This window comes from Orcinus orca, chromosome 13 (genome assembly GCF_937001465.1).
Source record: "Orcinus orca chromosome 13, mOrcOrc1.1, whole genome shotgun sequence".
Taxonomy (NCBI): Eukaryota; Metazoa; Chordata; class Mammalia; order Artiodactyla; family Delphinidae; genus Orcinus; species Orcinus orca.
This window is the reverse complement of record NC_064571.1, coordinates 90977036-90996391: the sequence shown is the minus strand read 5'-3', so window position 1 is coordinate 90996391 and position 19356 is coordinate 90977036.

The following is a 19356-nucleotide window of genomic DNA, read 5'->3' as shown; positions in this document are numbered from 1 at the left end:
TATGTCCATGCCACTCTCTCACTTCGTCCCAGCTTACCCTTCCCCCTCCCCGTCTCCTCAAGTCCATTCTCTAGTAGGTCTGCGTCTTTATTCCTGTCCTGCCCCTAGGTTCTTCAGAACCTTTTTTTTTTTTTTTTAAGATTCCATATATATGTGTTAGCATACGGTATTTGTTTTTCTCTTTCTGACTTACTTCACTCTGTATGACAGACTCTAGGTCCATCCACCTCACTCTTAAAGGATACTTTATGGCTTTAAGTAATGTAAATTTTTTAAAATTTCACCCCCTTCCAAAAGAACTTGTGTAATGATGGAAATAATCTATTCCAGGCTGTGCGATGTGATAGCCACTGACCACATGTGGCTTCTGAACCCCTGAAATCTGGTTACTGTGACTAAGAACTAAAGTTTAAAATTTTTAATTTTAATAATTTAAACGTAAACAGCACATTATTAATTAAAAACTGATAATTAGTGGGTTAGGTCTTCAACTCTATTATACTTAAAATGAACAACAAAGACAATGAAAAGACACAAGTAATAAAGACAAAAACAGAAAATTTTGAAATTGAAATAAATAATCTGCACACGGTTATCATTACCAGACTCAATTACTGCAAAGAATAATCATATAGGCACACAGTTTTAATAAGGTTAAAAAGGGAGGGGGCTGCAGAGAGAGAAGGAGGGGGTGGGGGAGGGGAGAGGAAAGGGGGAGGGGGGAGGGAAGACACTCTGAGGACACAAAAGTCCCCTGAAGCAAGGATCTGAATATAGAGCGGGTAGAGGTTTCCACCCTTAAGTGTGCATCATGTTTACTTGGAGGGCTTGTTAGAACAGATTGCACGGTCCACCCCCAGGGTTACTAATTCTATAGGTTTGGGTTAAGCTTGAAAGCCTTCATTTCTGACTAGTTTGTAGGTGGTGCTGGGGACCCTCCTTGAGAACCACTGGGGTAAGGTAAAAATCGACAGTAATGAAAGCAATTAACACACTCTTAGCAATAGTTTGAATAATTTTATGCAACTGATTTTTTAAATGTATACAATTTCATAAGTAAGAAGAAATAAGACACCTAAATCTAAGTGCTGCCTCAAAGTAGTCCCCTGCAGCTAGCGGCCGAAATTTCCCCCACCTTGAAAATAATGGACAAGTTTTATTTATAGTTACGGTGGAGGGGACCAAAACTTTAAGGAATTAATCATCTTTATCTCAAACAAATGATTTGACAAAACAAGAAGACATAAAACTAGCCAAATAATTCCGTATGTCTAGCAAAACTTTGACATCAAATAAAGCTTTACTAAAGAAGATGATTGTTAATTAATCTTGTTTAAAAATCTAAATGCAAAAACTATTTTAAAAAAGAAAAACAGTGTACCCATATTATCTAGTAATACGTGCATAAACCATGACCAAGCTGCATTTATCCCAAAGAAGACAAGTGTGATTAGATATTAGAAAATCTATTACTACAAGGACCACATGAGCAACATGGAAAATTACCTTAGGATTATCTAAAAGGTTCAGAAACAAACTTGTCAATAGCATTTAATTCCTATTCATGATAACAAAAGAGAGCTTTTTTTGCAGAATAGGAATAGAGGGGAATGGCATTGACCCGATAAGGGATATTCATAAGGAAAAATAATCAAACATAACAATGGTGAAACTTTGAAGTTCTTTTCTCTAAAGGTTACCAGTGTTATGCTCAGTTTTTTAAAAAGGTATTTCCTTTATAGTCAAGAACAAGACACAGATAAACTCTGTCATGCCTAATATTGAATACTGTACAATGGCCATGAAATTAAAGGACAAAGTTGGAGGCATGTGTATCTTAAAGGAAGGAATGACATTTCCCTTCCTAACAATCCATAAGATTGAAGAAAAGAGAATTATGAAGAGAATTCAAGACTTTCTACAATGACCCATAAGAGTTAAGCTCAACAGATGAATGTACTCAAAATAAATATACACAAGAAAGCATAATTTGTTATTATATTCCAGAAAGGACCAGTGATAAAAAAAAAATATCATGTATCAACAAAATATTATGTGGCACCTCTCAATAAGCCTAACATCTACTAGATATGTAAGGTCGTTTTAGAGAAAATTACATAATTGCTGAATGCGTAACATACATAAATGGAGGTATATACCATGGTGGTGAAGTCTCAGTATTCTAAAAAATGTCAATTTCCCCCAAATTAATCTATGCATTCAATGAAATATTAAAATGTGTAGAACGGGTGAAAGTGAGGCTAACATTTATATGGAAGTACAGGAGTCCAATTTAAGCAAAGGAACTTTTGAAAAAGCAGAGCCGGGAAAGTCAATTGGCTGACCCGACAGTAGACTTACTTGACCTCTATAGTAACTAAGTTAAAGTAGACTCACTGTAAGAATTCAGAAATGTTTGCTCTGCACACACGTAGATTGAGAGCAGGTGGGCTTCAAATCACTAGAGAAAAATAGAATTAATTTCTACCTAACGTCATAGCAAAGATTAGTTTCAGATAGATGAGTGTGAAAAAGAACGTTTTTTCACAAGAAAATATATGTGGAGATGTGTTGTGTCCTGAGAACAGGAAGGCTTTCTCCAGGGTTTACCAGTTGCCTCTTTAACCCTTAGCACCAACCACATGAGGCAGGCACACGTGTGGCCCCACTTCAAAGACAATTAAATGCCTCGCAGAGTCTGAAACTGACTTCCCCCCGAGGTGTCAGAACTCAAGGGCCGAGTCTGGATTTTGCTGAGACCCCTGACTGACTCAAGGTTCTCAACCAACATGGGTGCTGCCCCTCCTCTTCCTCAGGTTTCCTTTCACACAGTCACTTCTGAGGACAGATGCTAGAAACCTACTGTAAAAGCTGTCTTCTTTAGAAATCAAACCACACATGCTTTTTGTTCTCTTGTTCTCAAAATAGCCTTCGGCACAGATCAATAAACTCTGACTGGGCTTGACCTGTATTGAACAACCATTAAAATTCTGTGTCTTTCCTCAACTTCCTTGGCTAATTGTAGAAGAGAGAACCCATTCTCCTTTCCAACTCACCTGCCACACACCCCACTCCTGAGACTTCTTCCTTCTCTTTCCTGCTGGACCACAGCTCACAGCATGTGAGACCCACTCAGCCTCTGACCTACAGGGCTGAAGAAGGTAAACGGGTAATGCTGAAGCCACTACAGTTTTGGTAGTTTGGGCAACAATAGAAAGCTAACTTTCTAACACACAGAAGGAATAAAAGTGAGCTTATAAACATCTGAAAAGTCACTCAATTTTATCTGAGGTCCTGCAATTCCAAATTAAAACCATACTGAGCTATGATTTTCCCCACATTGGTTAAGAAAAAATAGAAGACTGACAAACACAGCTTTGACCAGGACGAGAAGAAATCTGAAACTTAAGCATTGTTTATGGGAACTTAATATGGTACCAACGCTTAAAAGGTCAAGGTGGAATTGTCCATCAAAATTTTAATCCCCCACAACTAGAGAGAAGCCCGTGCTGCAACGAAGAGCCCCCAGCTGCAACTAAGACCCGACGCAGCCAATAAATAAATAAATAAATATATAATCTTAAAAAAAATTGAGATCCCACACATAACCTGACTCAATAATTCTTTTATAAATTCATCAGGCAAATATATTCCTGTAATTTTGAAGATATGTATACATAAGGCTGTTTCATGTTACCATTATTAATAGCAAATTTTTAGGAAAAGAACTGTTATAAACTGGTGATACGTTGGCAAAATTGTGTAACAATATACAATGAAAAAGATTTAACACTCTGAAAGTGTGTTAAAGAGATGTATGCGCTAAATAAGAAGTTTCTTGTGAGAAGTAAAAAAAAATAAACATAGAAGCAACACACCCAAGACGATGTGTGACGTGGTTCCACTATTTAAGGACGCATTTGCACACAAGGCACTGTCTCCAAGGGCTTTCGTCGGAGTCCTTGGTAAGACGAGGTAAGGAACCACGAAACACCCGCCCCCTGCACCTTGCAAGTTCCAGGAGGCCAGGTGGGTCCCAGGGCCCGGGACCTCTGACTTCTGCTTACTCCAGGCTGTGGGCACCCCTGGGTGGTCTCATCAACTGCAAGAAATACCTGTGGTTTTGCAACTGGAAAGCACAGGGTTGGGAATTTCTATCTCTGGAAAAAGGTGTATCTTTGCAATAGAAAAATAGGATATTATAAATATTAAAACTATAGATATGCCATAATTTTTATTCTAGAAAAAGAGCTTCTTATCTAAATCATAGTAACTTTTACTGTAAAATAGTCCCTAGTGTTTTGATACACTTGAGATATGTGATTTAATCAAAATATTAATTACGAATTAGCTGGTGTTAGTTATTCATCTAAAGAATATTATATTCTGTGACTTTTAATAAAGCAAGATACAGAAGGAATATTTATGAAAAATACTGTCCTTAATTTAAATAGTAAATACAAGAAAATCTCCATTTTAAAGGGCATATATTTTGGTAATTAAAAACGTATATATACATTTGAACACTCTTTCCTAAGTATTTTATTTTTACGACACCTCTGGAAAGATACACTTTTCCAACAGCACATAGAATTAATGAGAGATAATCAATTTAAAGTGCGTTATTGCCAACTGTGGTGTGTGTCTCTCTTTATCTTTCTCACCTCTCTTGGAACATTATTTTAGTCTGTAAGTTTTCTCTTCCTTTCCCGTTTTTTGTTGCTGCAGCTGTTGTTTTAGAGTCACAAGTAAACACGCTGAGCCTAAGGAATATGACAGCACGTGTCAGTTACACGCAGAGCTTTGTAACTTCATCCTTTTATTCCTTTCTGTTTCCTTGAAAATCTTCCTCATAATTTGAAACATGCTACAATCTAAGTCAAGTAAACTTACTGGGTTTATATTCAGAGCACTTTGCTTGGTCTTCGAATCTCTTCATAATCTTTCCTCAGCCGTCATCCGCCAGCCTTGATTCCAGAAGGAGCCTGGGGTGTGTTTCTCTCCCAGGTGAGAATTCTTTCCTCTCACTACAGTCTGGGCTCTACCCAGACACTGCATTTCAAGGCCTCATTGCTTTCCATAAAGGAACTGAGAAGCGTGAGATTGGAAAGTGAGCACATCCCCTTATTGCTAACCGTGTGCTGAGGCTGGACCAGGCGGAGCCCAAGGCCCTGGGATTCGGAAGAGGGCTAGGTAGATGCTCGGAGGGACCCCTTGTTCTCAGGTCAGAGTCCCTGGTGTCCCAGTGGAGAAACCAGGTGCAGCAGACTTTACACGACACCACCTGCGTGTCCTCCATGTACACGCCTGCCTGTGTGATTTCACATGTGTTCCTGGAAAGGCTGAGTTTCTTTATCCCAGAAAATATTCTTTCAGATTACATGTCTCACCTCACTTCTTACCATTCCCCCCACCAAATCCATGCTAACCAGGCCATTTCTCATATTTCTCTGAAATTTTCCAGTTAATCTCTCACCCCTGGTTCTGCCCACTTTCTCGGGTAATGTGTCATCTGGACAACTGACATCCTCTGAATGACCACATGTACTTTGAGTTGGATACTTTCCCTGCTGGGCCCTGACCTGGTCCAAGCGCCCCTGTGTTCTCTGTTGTCATGGAGTTAGCAGGTGTGATTTCTGCCACAAGACACAGCGGAGTAAGAGAGCCAATGTATCTGCCTCTGAAACAAATTAAAAACTGGGTGAAATCATACAAAAGAGGCTCAGAAGTTGGCCATCGGGGCTGTAAGAGAAGGAAGGGAAGCGGGAAATGCTGTGAGCTCCACAAATCCTCTGCCAATGGCTAAGGGGTCCCGGGGAAGCCGGCAGGGCTCCAGGTGGACCAGGTGGAGCTGCTTGTCCAGAGGGGCAGCTGTTCAGAGCCTCAGTACAGAGAGCCCAAGACAGGAGAGCTGCACCGAGGGAAGGTCCAGTCCTGAGGCAGCTGAGAGCCCAGCTCGGGGCAAAGCGGACAGGTGTGAGGTTGGGGTGACTGGCAGAGGAAGTCTCTGCAGGTCACACAGGGCAAGAGAAGCTTCTAGGGTCACCAGCCAGAGAGAAAACCCTTGTAAGTCACGGGAACATGGTAAAATGGTCGGAAAAGCATTGCTTCAAGAACAGGAAATAGATCCATCCAGTCTCTACAAATGACCCAATTTCATTCCTTTTTATGGCTGAGTAATATTCCATTGTATATATGTATCACATCTGCTTTATCCATTCGTCTGTAGGTGGGCATTTAGGTTGCTTCCATGACCTGGCTATTGTAAATAGTGCTGCAATGAACATTGGGTCTAGAGACTGTCATACAGAGTGAAGTAAGTCAGAAAGAGAAAAACTAACATCGTATGTTAACACATATATGTGGAACCTAGAAAAATGGTACAGATGAACCGGTTTGCAGGACAGAAATAGAGACACAGATGTAGAGAACAAATGTATGGACACCAAGCGGGGAAAGTGGCAGGGAGGTGGTGGGATGAATTGGGAGATTGGGATTGACATGTATACACTGATATGTATAAAATGGATAACTAATAAGAACGTGCTGTATAAAAAAATAAATAAAATTAAATACAAAAAAAAAAGAACAGGAAGTAAATAAGCTGATCTGATGCCCCTGCGTCAGCATAAAGGTAATGCTTCAGAGAACAAGATGCAGACATTAACCGCATCCCAGAGCTAAGCTCAAGAACATGTACAGGAACCGGGAATACTCAAGGCCCGACGGAAGTCCGGCATCCATTAAAAATTGTCTGACAAAGAAATGGAAGAATCCAACGTACAGTGCGGGTGAAAATCCATGAACAGAAATAGATGCAGAAACATCACCGGTGAAAGAATTAGTAGATAAGGACAATAAAAACAGGGATGGAAACTGTATTATATTTGTTCGCAAGTAAAGAAAAGCATGAACGTGTTAGACAGACAATGGACGATATTTTTTAAAACCCAAATCAAACATCTAGACGTGAAAACAAAAATATCTGAGGTGAAACAGACCTGTGATGTGATTAGACATCACAAAGAAAAGAAGCATAAATTTAAAGACACAGCAAATTAAACTAGACAGAGTCAAACACAGAGAAGAAAATACATTAAAAAATCAGAAATTTGAAAAAAAAAAAAAGATGAGCACAGAGCTAACAACCTCAGGGACGGCTCCCAACCCGTTACTTGATGTGACATGAGTTCCCGAGGGAAAACACAGATTCGGCAGGAAAGAAAATATACTGGAGAAAAAGCCATGGTCAGAATTTCCAAATATGATGTAAGAAACTACAAACCCAGAAATTCAAGTAGTTTACCTAAGCCTGAGCTCAAGAACATGGAGAAAAGTACAGGAAGGCACATCATAGTAAAACTGCCTGAATCCAATTCTAAAGAGAGAGTCTTAGGTGCATCCAGGAGGAAAGCGAAGGGCAGGTCCCCAGGAGACAGACGGTGGACCAGCATCTTCAAACACAACAGAAAAACTGTCACCCAACAAACCTGCCCAAGAAAATATCTTTCAAAAATGAAGGGGGGGGGGGTTGTTTCCCTGGTGGCGCATTGGTTAGGAATCCGCCTGCCAATGCAGGGGCCATGGGTTCGAGCCCTGGTCCGGGAAGATTCCACATGCTGTGGAGCAACTAATCCCGTGTGCCACAGCTACTGAGCCTGCGCTCTAGAGCCCGCGAGCCACAACTACTGAGCCCACGTGCCACAACTACTGAAGCCCACGTGTGCCTAGAGCCCGTGCTCCGCAACAAGAGAAGTCACCACAATGAGAAGCCCACGCACCACGACGAAGAGTAGACCCTGCTTGCCGCAACTAGAGAAAGCCCACACGCAGCAACGGAGACGCAACGCAGCCAAAAATAAATAAAATGTATTTTAAGAAAGAAAAGAAAGGGAAACAAATGAAGGGGACTCAAGGCTTTTTTGCTACAGAAAAGCTGAGAGGTTGTGTTGTCAGCTGAGCTGTGCTGCGAGGCCTCGTGAAGGACGTGCTTTAGGACACGGTGTGGGTCCTGAAAACCAGGTTTGTTTGGACGGAAGGCTCGGTGTCAGTACTCGAGAGGAGGACGTTTGCAGATCCCAGCAGCAGGGATGGATGAGCGGGGCAGGGCGGCCTGCGCCGGCGGCCAGGGAGCAGTGGGTGGAGAGCAGGTCACCATGGCGGGTGCAGGTCCCTGCCTCCCCGCTCAGCTCTACGTGCTCACTGTAGAGGGTGCCCCGCCCCCAGGCCCGGAGCAGCAAACCGGGAACGGGGGCGGGAAACCTGAGCTGGCGCCTCCAGGTCCCGGCTCTGGGTGTGAGAGCTCGTCACCCGTGAGATGCCTGTTTTCTCATCCTCACGCTACGTGGCTCCTGAGCTGGATTCTGCCGGTGGAGACAAGTCCCCCTGCGGTGAGGCTTCGTTGTGTTCTCAGGACTAACAATGGAGAACAATCTCTTTAAGGAAAAGGAGGCAATGAGACCGGAGCAGGTCTTGTGTTTGCGACACAACGAGCTGTCCAAGGGGCAGTGCAAGCTTCTTTTTCAGATCAGGTCTGTGGATGCTTGAGAAACCTGGGAGTGCTTTCTTAGGAGTCTCAGTGGCGTGTCTGATAACTGTGCTGTCTTCGTTCAGTGGTAACGTGAAAACTGGTGAGAGTAATATTTACCGATTTTTAGCCAGCTTTGCCTGCTCCAGGGAGAGGCTCCCCTTCCCCCCATCTGCTCACACACGTCCTTTGGGCCCCTGGTTGGTGTTCACACCTCAGTGTGGGTGCGGGCCCCTCCGCACAGGCGTCCTGAGATGGGGGGCTCCCCGGCCCCATGCGCTCCGTGGACGGCTAGCAGGTGCTCACCGGGGTGTTAAACACGGTAGCTGAAACATTTCTGAATAGGTCTGTTTATCTCTAGGTTAAATAATATACTAACGGCCTTGGCCTCCAGCCCATCTTTTAGTGGACTCTGGGGGCTTTTCTTTGTGAAGAGCGCATCTGACTAGGAAGTTGGAAGTTATACAAAATACTTTGTCCCCAGACCCCGAAGAAGAGGGTTTGCCCTGTGCTTGTGTGTCTGATGGGGGGTTTTCTCCTCGTCTCCCCGGCAGCAGAGCTCAGCATCCAGGGAAACCCCAGGGAGAGGCCTGGGGCCAGCTCCCGGGTTCCCAACCTCAGCCTCGGGGTGAACCGCTCTCCTTCTCCCCCTGAGGCCAAGGAGCCCGGCTGACTCCACACCTGCGCCCCTCCGGTTGGCCACATCTATCTTCGGTTGTCTGAGCACCTCTAAGTAGGGGGGCTTGGTGTCCCCTGTGGACTTGTCCTGATTCTGTCTGGTTGTCCGGTCCTTTGGGACCAGCTCCATGTGCCCGGGTGCCGTCCTTAAGTGGAATAAGCCTGTACTTCACGTCAGCCTCAGATCCTAGACGACCTGTTCCCCCTTAGAAAACGCCCCCGAGAAGCCCCACCCCGACGGCTGGCATCCTTCCTGATGGAGAGGCCGCGCGTTCTGTCCTGTCAGCCCAGTCGTGTTCTGGTCTGATGCAGCTGGACAGGGATTTAACAGGGGCTGCACTGTCACTGATGGTCAGAACGCTGGCAGCCACAGGGGCACGTGTTTGAACCTGCCTCTTGCTATCTTGAGGCATTATATCATCACACATTGAATGCATTCCCTGCTTAATGTAATTTCCATGCAGTGCCTGTGTGTTTGTAGCTGTAAGATGTGTGTTTGCAGAAAGTGGCAGATCGTTAACCCGAGATTCGCTTCAGGGAGACCTCAGCTGCAGAGGCGCCGAGGGCCACTGGCCGCGACTGGCTCCCCGCAGTGTCTCTCCTTTGCTCCGTGCTTACTGATGTACAGGTGTGCTCGCTGCTGACGCACTTTCTACCCGTTGGATAACCACCTCCCAAAGCCAGGTTTACGCAACAAAGGGATCTGTAATCTAGCTGGAAATGCCACGATTTTGGTGCCCAGCTTATGAATATGCCCTTCAATTTTGCCTCTTTCCTAAGTAATGTTCATTTAGAGTTAGACCCTGAGCTAGTGTTCTGTGCACTGTGTGATGTTTTCTCTGCACACGCAGCTGGAGTTGGTTGGTTGGGCTGCCGACAGCACAGAATTCTTTAAGGCTTTTTTAAAGAGTAGTTTTAGGTTCACAGCAAAATGAGGGGAAGGTACAGAGATTTCCCACCCACCCCTGTCTCCACACGCACGGTCTCGCCCGGCACCAGCATCCCTGCCCGATGGTACATTGGCTGCAATAGATAAACATCTCCGCTGACAGGTCATCACCACCCAAAGTCCACGGTTTGCATGAGGGGGTCACTCCTGGTGGCGTACATTCTGTGGGTGTGGACAGATGTATGACATGTACCTAGCATCACGGGATCCCACAGAGTAGTTTCACTGCCCTGAACATCCTCTGTGCTCCCCTACTCGCCCCTCCCCTGACATTACTGTCTCCATAGTTTTGCCTTTTCCAGGATGTCATGTAGTTGGAATTATACAGCCCGTAGCCTTTTCAGGTTGGCTTCTTTCACTTAGTAATATGCATTTAAGTTTCTTCCAGGTCTTTTCATGGGTAGACAGCTCATGTCTTTTCAACAGTGAGTAATACTCCATTGTCTTGATGAACCACAGTTTATTAAGCCGTTCGCCAACTGAAGGGCATCTTGGTTGCCTCCCAATTTTGGCAGTTATGGACAGAGCTGCTATAAACATCCATGTGCAGGCTTTGTGGGAACACAAATTTTTAATTCCTTTGCGTAAATACCAGGGGGCACAATTGTTGATCTATATGGTAAGATCACGGACAGTCTTGCAAGAAGCTGGCCCTTCTAGTAGGAGTGTAGTGGTCTCTCACTACAGCTTTAATTTGCATTTTCCTGATGACACATTATGTGGAGCACCTTTTAGCGAGCTTATCTTCCATCTGTGTGTCTCCTTGGTGAGGTGCCTGTTCAGGTCTTTGGCCCATTTTTAAGTTGGGTTATCTGTCTTCTTACTATTGAGTTTTAAGAGTTCTTTGTATATTTTGGATAACAGTTCTTTATCAGATGAATCTTTTGCAAATGTTTTCTCCCAGTTCTGTGGCTCGTTTTGTCATTCTCTGGACATTGTATTTCACAGAGCAGGCATTTTAAATCTTGACAAAGTCCAGCTATCAGTTCCTTTTTATCATGGACCACACTTTGCTGTTGTATCTTAAAAGGCATCACCATACCCAAGGTCATCTAGGTTTTCTCCTCTGTTATCTTCTAGGAGTTTTATTGTTTTACATTTAGGCCTGTGGTCCATTTTGAATTAATTTTTGTGAAGGTGTAAGGTCTGAGTCTAGATTAATTTTTTTGCATATGGATGTCCAGTTTTTCCAGCACCGTTTGATGAAAAGACTATCTTTGCTCCATTGTTTTCTTTTTGCTCTTTTGTCAAAGTTGACACAACAGTTGACTGTCTTAATGGGGGTCTATTTCTGGGCTCTGCATCCCATTCCACTGGCCTCTGCATCTGTTCTTTCACCAGTACCACATGGCTGTGATCACCGTAGTTTTGTAGTAAGTTCTGACGTTAGACAGTGTCATTCCTCCAGCTTTGTTCTCCTTCAGTGCTGTGTTGCTTATCCTGGGTCTTTTTCACCTTCACTGCCACTGTAGAATCAGGTTGTCAGTATCCAGAAAATGACTTACTGAACCATTGCAATTCAGGCTGCGTGGCTGCTGTGATGCCTCATAGCCCTGATGGAGTCAAGGAAAGTTTGGATATATTCCTTTTTCTGGCTTTTTCTATTGTTAGGGTGGGGACGGCCCTCTCTACAGTTTTCTGTATGCTACACAAAGTATGAAATCTCTATGTACATATTTTTAAGAAGGGAGTAATGACACTGTGTTTGTATTCTGATTTAAAGAGAAAGCAGAGAGGGAGAAGTAACCCAGGTGGACAGAGTTGGGAGGATCTGGGAGGATCCAGGTACCAGGTGGGATGAGCTCTAGTTTCAGGCAGGGATGCTGACCTCAGGCCAATGCACCTGCAGTAAAAGACAGGATGCAAGTGTGAGATCACAGATGCTGGTAGACAGCTACACTGGTGGGCATGTGGTCTCTTCTGATTGCATTATCTCAGAGAAATATGAAAAAAGCCCATTGGTTACAACAGAAAAAAAGTGGAGTTACCTGAAGCAACCCAAGAAGGAAGCTAATGGAAGAGGCATGGTCAGGAGAGAAAAGAACCAGCAAGGTCCCCAAAGGCTAAAGTAACCTCACAGCTGAACGTCCTCCACCCAGGGTTTCCATGTTGGTCTCATAAGTTGGTACCAAAAGTCAGACATCCTGTCTGGTTAGCGCCATGGGAATGTGCGTCTTCAGGCAACAGGCTTCCTGCTTTCTCCATCCCCCGAGTCCTCCCTGCTTTATGTCAACTCTAGTTTTGACTCTCAAAGATGAGGCCCAGAGGTTTCTTGCACCCAGATGCATCTTAACATTGAGTTTCATCCTCTCCCCTGTGAGACTCACAGGATAGTCTTAGGAGAGGTCTGGAAAGTCAATATTCTCCTGGGTACATTCATATCTCGTTCTGCTTCTACTAGAAATAACTTCAATTTGAAGTAGATTATTTGCTTTCACAACCCTGCAATTTTTGTCTTTAAGCTAACAGTCCTCAGGGCGTGAAGAAATGTTGAACTTAATGGTTACGTCAAGGACCTTGGTAAACATAGAGTGAAGAATGATTTCCTTAAAGTCTGTTAATATGAAGGCTTCACAAGGAGTTCCCCATTAATACTTGTCTTTTGTCTTTGGGTTACTCTGCTTTCTTTCTGTTCAGTTTGTTTCAAATTCATTTCTACAGTTCGTAATAATGGGTAAGTAGCTAAATGGATCAGCAAAATGTAAACTGTGGTACATGTGAATTAAAGTGAAAAGGAAGAGACGGCCAAGCAGACTTTAGAAGATGGGATCCCCTGTGAGAAGAAGGAGGGCTGTAATTTGACGGGACGCGAATATTCAGGGGTGTTGGTAACATTCAGTGTCTGACAGTGTAGACAGAGGAGAGGCAATTTCCTTGTTTGTTAACTGAGCGGGTTTACCTGGTAGCGTGTGTACACTGTATGGGTGTGTCAGATGCAGCTGTAAGAGGATAAGCCTGGCCATGCTGTGGAAATGACAGATGATTTCATTATACACATATTTCATTTGGGGCACACAGGTGTTCAGTAAATGTGTGGAAGTGATTAATAGAATTTCGGAGTCTTGGCTTTTATTGTGACCATGAACTTTTAAGATCTGGATGATTAATGTCATTTTCATAACAATTAAATTATCTCCTTTGGTTAACTTGAGGGTATTTTTCCTCGGTGTTTGTCTGCTATATACTTGTAATTAACATATGACAGTCCGGACCTCAAATATCCAGAACAGTGCAAAAAGGAAACTGTGTCTCATGCGTTTGAGCTGTTAGCTGAGAACATTAATTAGCTTAAAACAAAGGCACATGAAACAATTGATCAGCTCACCTCTTGCCTCGGTCAGTCAATCGTTCATTTCAAAGGTCTCTGTACTGGCAGCGGAGATGGCTCTGGGCTCCGGAGAGTCAGGAAGCCACAGGAGGGGACACGGGTGTCCACGGGCTCTGCCCACGTGGGTCCCGTTTCACAGGCAGAAACTCACACGGGCCGTCGGAAGAGGGCACAGTGCGGTACTTCTATTAGAAAGATGGTTCTAATTTCTCTGACTTTGTGACATTTTGTCACTATTCCCAAAAGCAGTATTGTTATAAATTAGAAACTAAAGGGACACCATCTGATCCAGGTCACTGTTTTCACTGACTCACCAAAGTCCCAGCAGATTTCAGAGCTGGTCACGCCCAGAGGCAGGAAAGAAGCAAACTTCCTGGATGTGGTGTCCATCCCGTGCAGTAACCCACAACTTGTGCCTGTGTCCCCTCTGCTTTCATGCATGTCTGTTACGTGTGTTGGATGTAAATCATACATTCATATCATTTTCTTTGAAATAGCCGGGCTGCAAGAGCACTGAGAACTACGGCTGGACCTGAAATTCCTCACGAGGGACATAATGACAATGGTTATTTGTGATCCTTCCCCAAGTTTGATATTCATGGAGCCTTTTTATGTACTTATATGCACGGCAACGAGGCATGATTTAGTAAAAATTGAGTCACAAGCATTTTTCCATCTTGTCTTACAAACTTATAATTAAAACTCTTAATGGCTGCACATCCATGTGATGGTTGCACCAGTGACATTTCAGTGGGAATCCTCATCTGCGTGGTTGTTTACATTCTTACTAATTATTTCCTTTCGTTAAGACCTCATAGGATGACAGTTCAAAACTCATCAACATTTTCCCTCCCTTTTGCACATAATGCCAAACTCAAAATGTTATGTTGGATGGGAGCACAGATGGAGAGAAAGCTGACAATATAAATGAATGGCTGCTCTCCAGTAAGGGAGGGAACTCGTGCACGGTCGCCTCTTCTGGATAATCGTGCATTTGTTTACGGACAGCACACACAAACCTCAAATTGTCCGGAACGTCTAACCTTCTCGCGCCCCTGCCACTCCGCGCTCTAAGCTCGGAAAGCTGCCGCTTCTTAGGAGTCACTTTTCTGTCTCAGGCCTTCGGAAACGCTTCCTCTTTCCTCTGCCTGGAGCGTTTGTTTTCTTCTCGCTGCTTCACGTTCACACGCGTCGCAGTCCCTGCTTCCTCTGGGAACTGCCCTGGTGACCCAGCTTCCACCTAGTTCCTCTTTGCTCTCCTGACCTCTGCCCCTTGGCAGGCTCACGGAGACCCCAACCTCCTTGGTGACGTGCTCCCCGCCGTGTGTCACCGGAACACGGTGGGTCCTTGTGGATGCGCACGGGGCCAGCGTCCCCTCAGTGTGGCCAGACAAATGACCCCACAGGAGTCGTGCCGTCCCGTCCACTCGAAAAGGCTCCGTGGTCCTGGGGAGAAGCACAGGGAGAGCCCTGCCCCCTTCCCCGTCCCCTCACTGAACCCTTCGACTGCAGGCTGGCTGCAAACTCAGAGCGGTGAGGGTAGAGGGCTGGGTCTTCGCCCGTGACACAGGGACGTGCAGACGCTTTGGGGGAGGGTCCCAGCGGCGTAGGGGGTGGAGGCAGAGCCTCCCCAGCCAGGGCTCTAGGGGCTCCTATTCTGTAGCCGTGAAGGCTTCAAACATAAAGCGTTTTGGTGCTTTCTGAGCTGTCGTCTTTCTCTCATCTGTCCTCCACCCGGACCTGCAGCTCTGGCCCTTGCCCTCCGTCTGGGCCTCCAGTGCGCCGGCTCACCTTGAGAAGGCGGAAGGCCCGTTCTCCTCCCACACGCGGTCACTGCTAAGAGGGATCGGTGACCCCCACGGCACAGCGGCTTAGCTCCCGCAGGGCGGGCGCGCGCCTCCTCTCGCTGTCGCCTCTGGGCGCGGGTCACTTTGCTCCTGCCTGCAGTCAGCACCGTGACGCAAAGCGTGTCTGAACTGCTACCCGGCACCTGGAAGTCTCACGCGGGCTCAGTGGCACCCCGGGCTCCAGGTGGGTGACAGGTAGCAGGCTTCCCCGGGGTCTCGGAGACCCCGCGGCGCGCGCGCCCTGGACACGAGCGTGCCACACCTGCTCCCAGACGCGTTCCTCCTCCCGCCTCCTGTGCCGGAGGCGATGCTTCCAGACCCCCGCGCCGGGCTGCAGGGACAGGACCGGGCGTCTTCTGGATTCCTCCCTCCTCCGCTCCGGAAACGCAGGCTCCCGGCTTCTTTCTCCCCGGTGTCTGGGCATCATTTCCTCACCCAGCGTCCCGAGCTCTGTCCTCAGGTGTGAACGGCCCTGGTCTCGAAACAGCTCCTGCGGCCTTGCTTCCTGCGCCTCTAACCGGGAACGCGCACTCCTCCTAAGAAGAGCTGGCCCCGCCGCGACCCTGCGCCCGGCTCACCAGCGCAGCGCCTCCCCGGCCCCACCGCGGGGCCTGTCGCCGGCCCGGCTTCTCCTCCGCGAGGCCAGCGGCGGGGCCGCTGCTGAGAGCCGTCGGTCCGGCGAGCTGGGCCGCGGTCCTCGGAGCGTCTGGGGATGTTCCGAAGATCCACTCCAGCTCGCGTGGAGCGCCCTGGGTCTGACCTTGAAGATCTGGACCCTGGTTTCGCTCACGAATGGCTGACGCCACGGCCCCCAGCACCTTCTGTTCCCTCGGCCTTGGGGCCCTTGTCCGTTTGCTTCCGCGGAGGGCTGGCTGCGGCTTCGCTCACACCTGCCCAGGGCTCCCTGGGCACCAGGAGCCCCTCTGCTGGGCTGACAGACAAGCAGGCTCGCTGTCCAGAGCCTTGCGGGCCCAACTTCGCCCACTGTCACCCAGACAGACGGCTGAGGGCCGCAGCCCGTGAAAAGACGTCGATGGGTCTTTGAATGTCACCACATGGCTCTTTCACTTTTTACTTACAGGCCAACTTCCAGAGACACACGTGCCTGTGGGCGGGACAGGACACACGTGCCCGTGGGCGGGACAGGACACACGTCTCAGTGTGAAAAGCACAGCGTTTCAGACCTGCTCCCTCCAGCCGGCCCCGGCTCGTTCCTCCCCCCAGGAAGAGTCCGCCCTGACTCTTGTTGGAGGTCGGGGGCTTTGCCATAGTTTAGAGGAAAGATCACCACGCATCTGAGGTCTAATCTGAACACAGTTTAGGAATAAGCTGTGTTTTCTGCTAAAACTCCTTCCTGGAATCATCTGCCTACGTTAAAGCCAATGAACAGACAGCACAGAACGATCAAAACAAACCAGTTTGCTCCTCCGGGGTCCCAATAAGCCTCCTGTTCGCTGTGATTCTTACGTAATCAGAGCCGATTTCGTGCGGCCTCCACGCCGGGGTTGACTTCATCACGACGCTCCCTCCTGCCCTCCCCACCGCCCTCCGACCGGTCCCCTCGACAGGGACGACAATAGCACAGCAAGTGCTTATGATTCTGTTTTCTAATCCATCGGCATCATACCATTGACTGCAAAACAAAGAGCAGTCCTAGATATACGTTTTTTTTTTCAATCGGATCTAAATGTAACTAAACGGAAAAGAAAGAGAGAGAGAAGAAATTGGATTTAATGTTGTTATTTCTGCCAGCCTGAGCCCAAGTGAGTTTGTAAACATCTGGGGCTCCTGACGGCTCAAAACACTCTCCCGTGTGGTGTGTCCTGTTGCTTGTCTTTCCTTCAACCTGCTGTGCGCTTTCACGCGAGTCCTCGCGAAGGAGAACGTGACCGCTCTGGTGTCCTTGAGTGGTTTCCCCTTCCTGAGCCATCGGACGCGGCTGCATCTAAAAATCCAATCCCTACCTTACACGCTTTCTGATGTTCCTGAGACGCCCTCTGTCAGAATCACAGGTAACTTGCATCTGCCTCGCCTCTTATTTTCGAGCAAACACACCAGCGTCCCACGGTCGGGGTGTCATTTCTGATCGGGGCTCTTTCTGATCTACAGACGCAGCCCTGTGATAACGTCGACTCCCTGGGAGCTTGCAGTGCTCTGTCCTTCGGACGCTGGGGTGTGCTTTCCTGCGCAGCTGTGGCCCCATATGTACAATCATTACGGGAGAGCATTGCATGGGGAAATCAAGCCTCGATGTCTTCCCACCCCTTCCGTTCCCTAGAGGGATGCACTGGTTAACGTCTTGGCATGTGACTCACCTTCCCAGTAGTTTCAGGGCAGGCACCACGTTTATCGATAACGGTAAGATCCGCAAATAAACCGTCACTACAGTTAGTGCCTGCTCCCTGCATTCCAGACACTTCTAAAATGTCCACAGTTCATCTTGTCTAATGCTCACAGCGCCCTATGAGGCAGCTGTGACTCTGCTTCCACTTTCTCTGTGAGGAAACTGAGGCACAAAAGGAGATGTCTCAAGGTCTCACTGGTGCACGTGGCCCAGAGGCAGTTCCACCCCATCCCTGCTCTGGGCCATGGACAGAGTCGGGGCAGAAGCAGACGGTGCTTGTAGATCCTCCCCCGGCCCTGGCAGCCCCGGGCAGGTGTCCCGTGTCCACAACCACTGGCCCTGCGGTCTGGCGGGTGTGGCCTGGGGACCCCGAGCAGCTGGGGTGCACCGCGGACGCTCCCATGAGCAGGCGACGATCCCACCCCACGCTTCTCACGGCTATGCAGGCTTTTCCAGGCGCAGCTCCAGTGAAAATACCTGAATTGACTAAGAAAGCCTTGAACAGATCGAGTTTAACATGAATTAGTAAAGAGCAGTGTGCCAGTCAGCAGAAGGAAGGTTTGAAATAGTAATCATATTCAGTTTCAGAAAAACGAAGACAGAATTTTTGCACCTCGAGGCAATGACCTGAAAACTTCACACCTGCTCTGTCTTGACAACACACACACACAGGCTTTTATATCCACCTGCACACCTGCCTGATACACACACAGATGCACGTGTGTGTGTGTGTGTGTGTGTCACAGGACCAGAAAAGTGAACGGATCAAAACCAACTGTAATGAACAAGGTGTGCAACCGCCTCCTGTCCCAGGAGCCTGAGCTCAGCTCCTTTGCCCCTCCCCCCATCCCTGCGGCCGCACCTCTGACATCTGTCACCACAGCGTATAGTTCTTGAACATTATAAGGACCCTCTGCCAGTGAAAGTCTACTCAGGAGACAGAAACCAGGCAAGTCATTTTCAGACAATTTAAAACAAAAACGGTTTAGCCAAGCACTGGAGACTTTTGAAAAGGTCACAAGACCACCCCAGGCGTCAGAGTAGCGATTGGGGGCGGGGAGGGTCGAGAGCTGGTCTGCGGCCGGCAGAGCAAGGGAGGCGGGCCGGGAGCCGGGTCCACCACCTGAGGCCCACACTGCTCGGGGCCCCTTCAGTGGACAGCCCCGGGGCGCGTGCAGACGGCAGGCGCATGCGTGGCGTGTGTGCTCACCCAGCGTGCACACGCAGCTAGATTGATTTCTGCGTTAATCTGCAGACACACTAAAATAAACGCGGTGCGTCTGGTGCACCGCGATCCATCCGGCAGTTCCCCGGGCTCCTCTGTGAGTTCTTTCTCCGGCAGGAAGACCCGTCTCTCCGGTTTATATAGTACGTGTCCTCATTCGGTGGACTAAGATTCAAAGGCGCAGTGGTTCCAGAGCCGCTAGCCGTACCGTCTGCGAAGCAGGCTCACCGACGAGAAGGCAGTGCTGTTTGCTCCTGGCCTCTCAGAGCCTTGTTAAAAGTCGGTTCTCCAGAGTTACTCGGGTTGGAACCTCTCCCTCCTTCAGTGAGGTGTGTCACCACCTGTGACTCAGTTAGGTTCGCTGTCCGGCTGTGCGTTCCATCCTGGGATCCCAGCATATTGGCTGATTTTTTTCTAAATTTATGTACATGAAAATTCACTTTGTGGTGTTTGGTTAC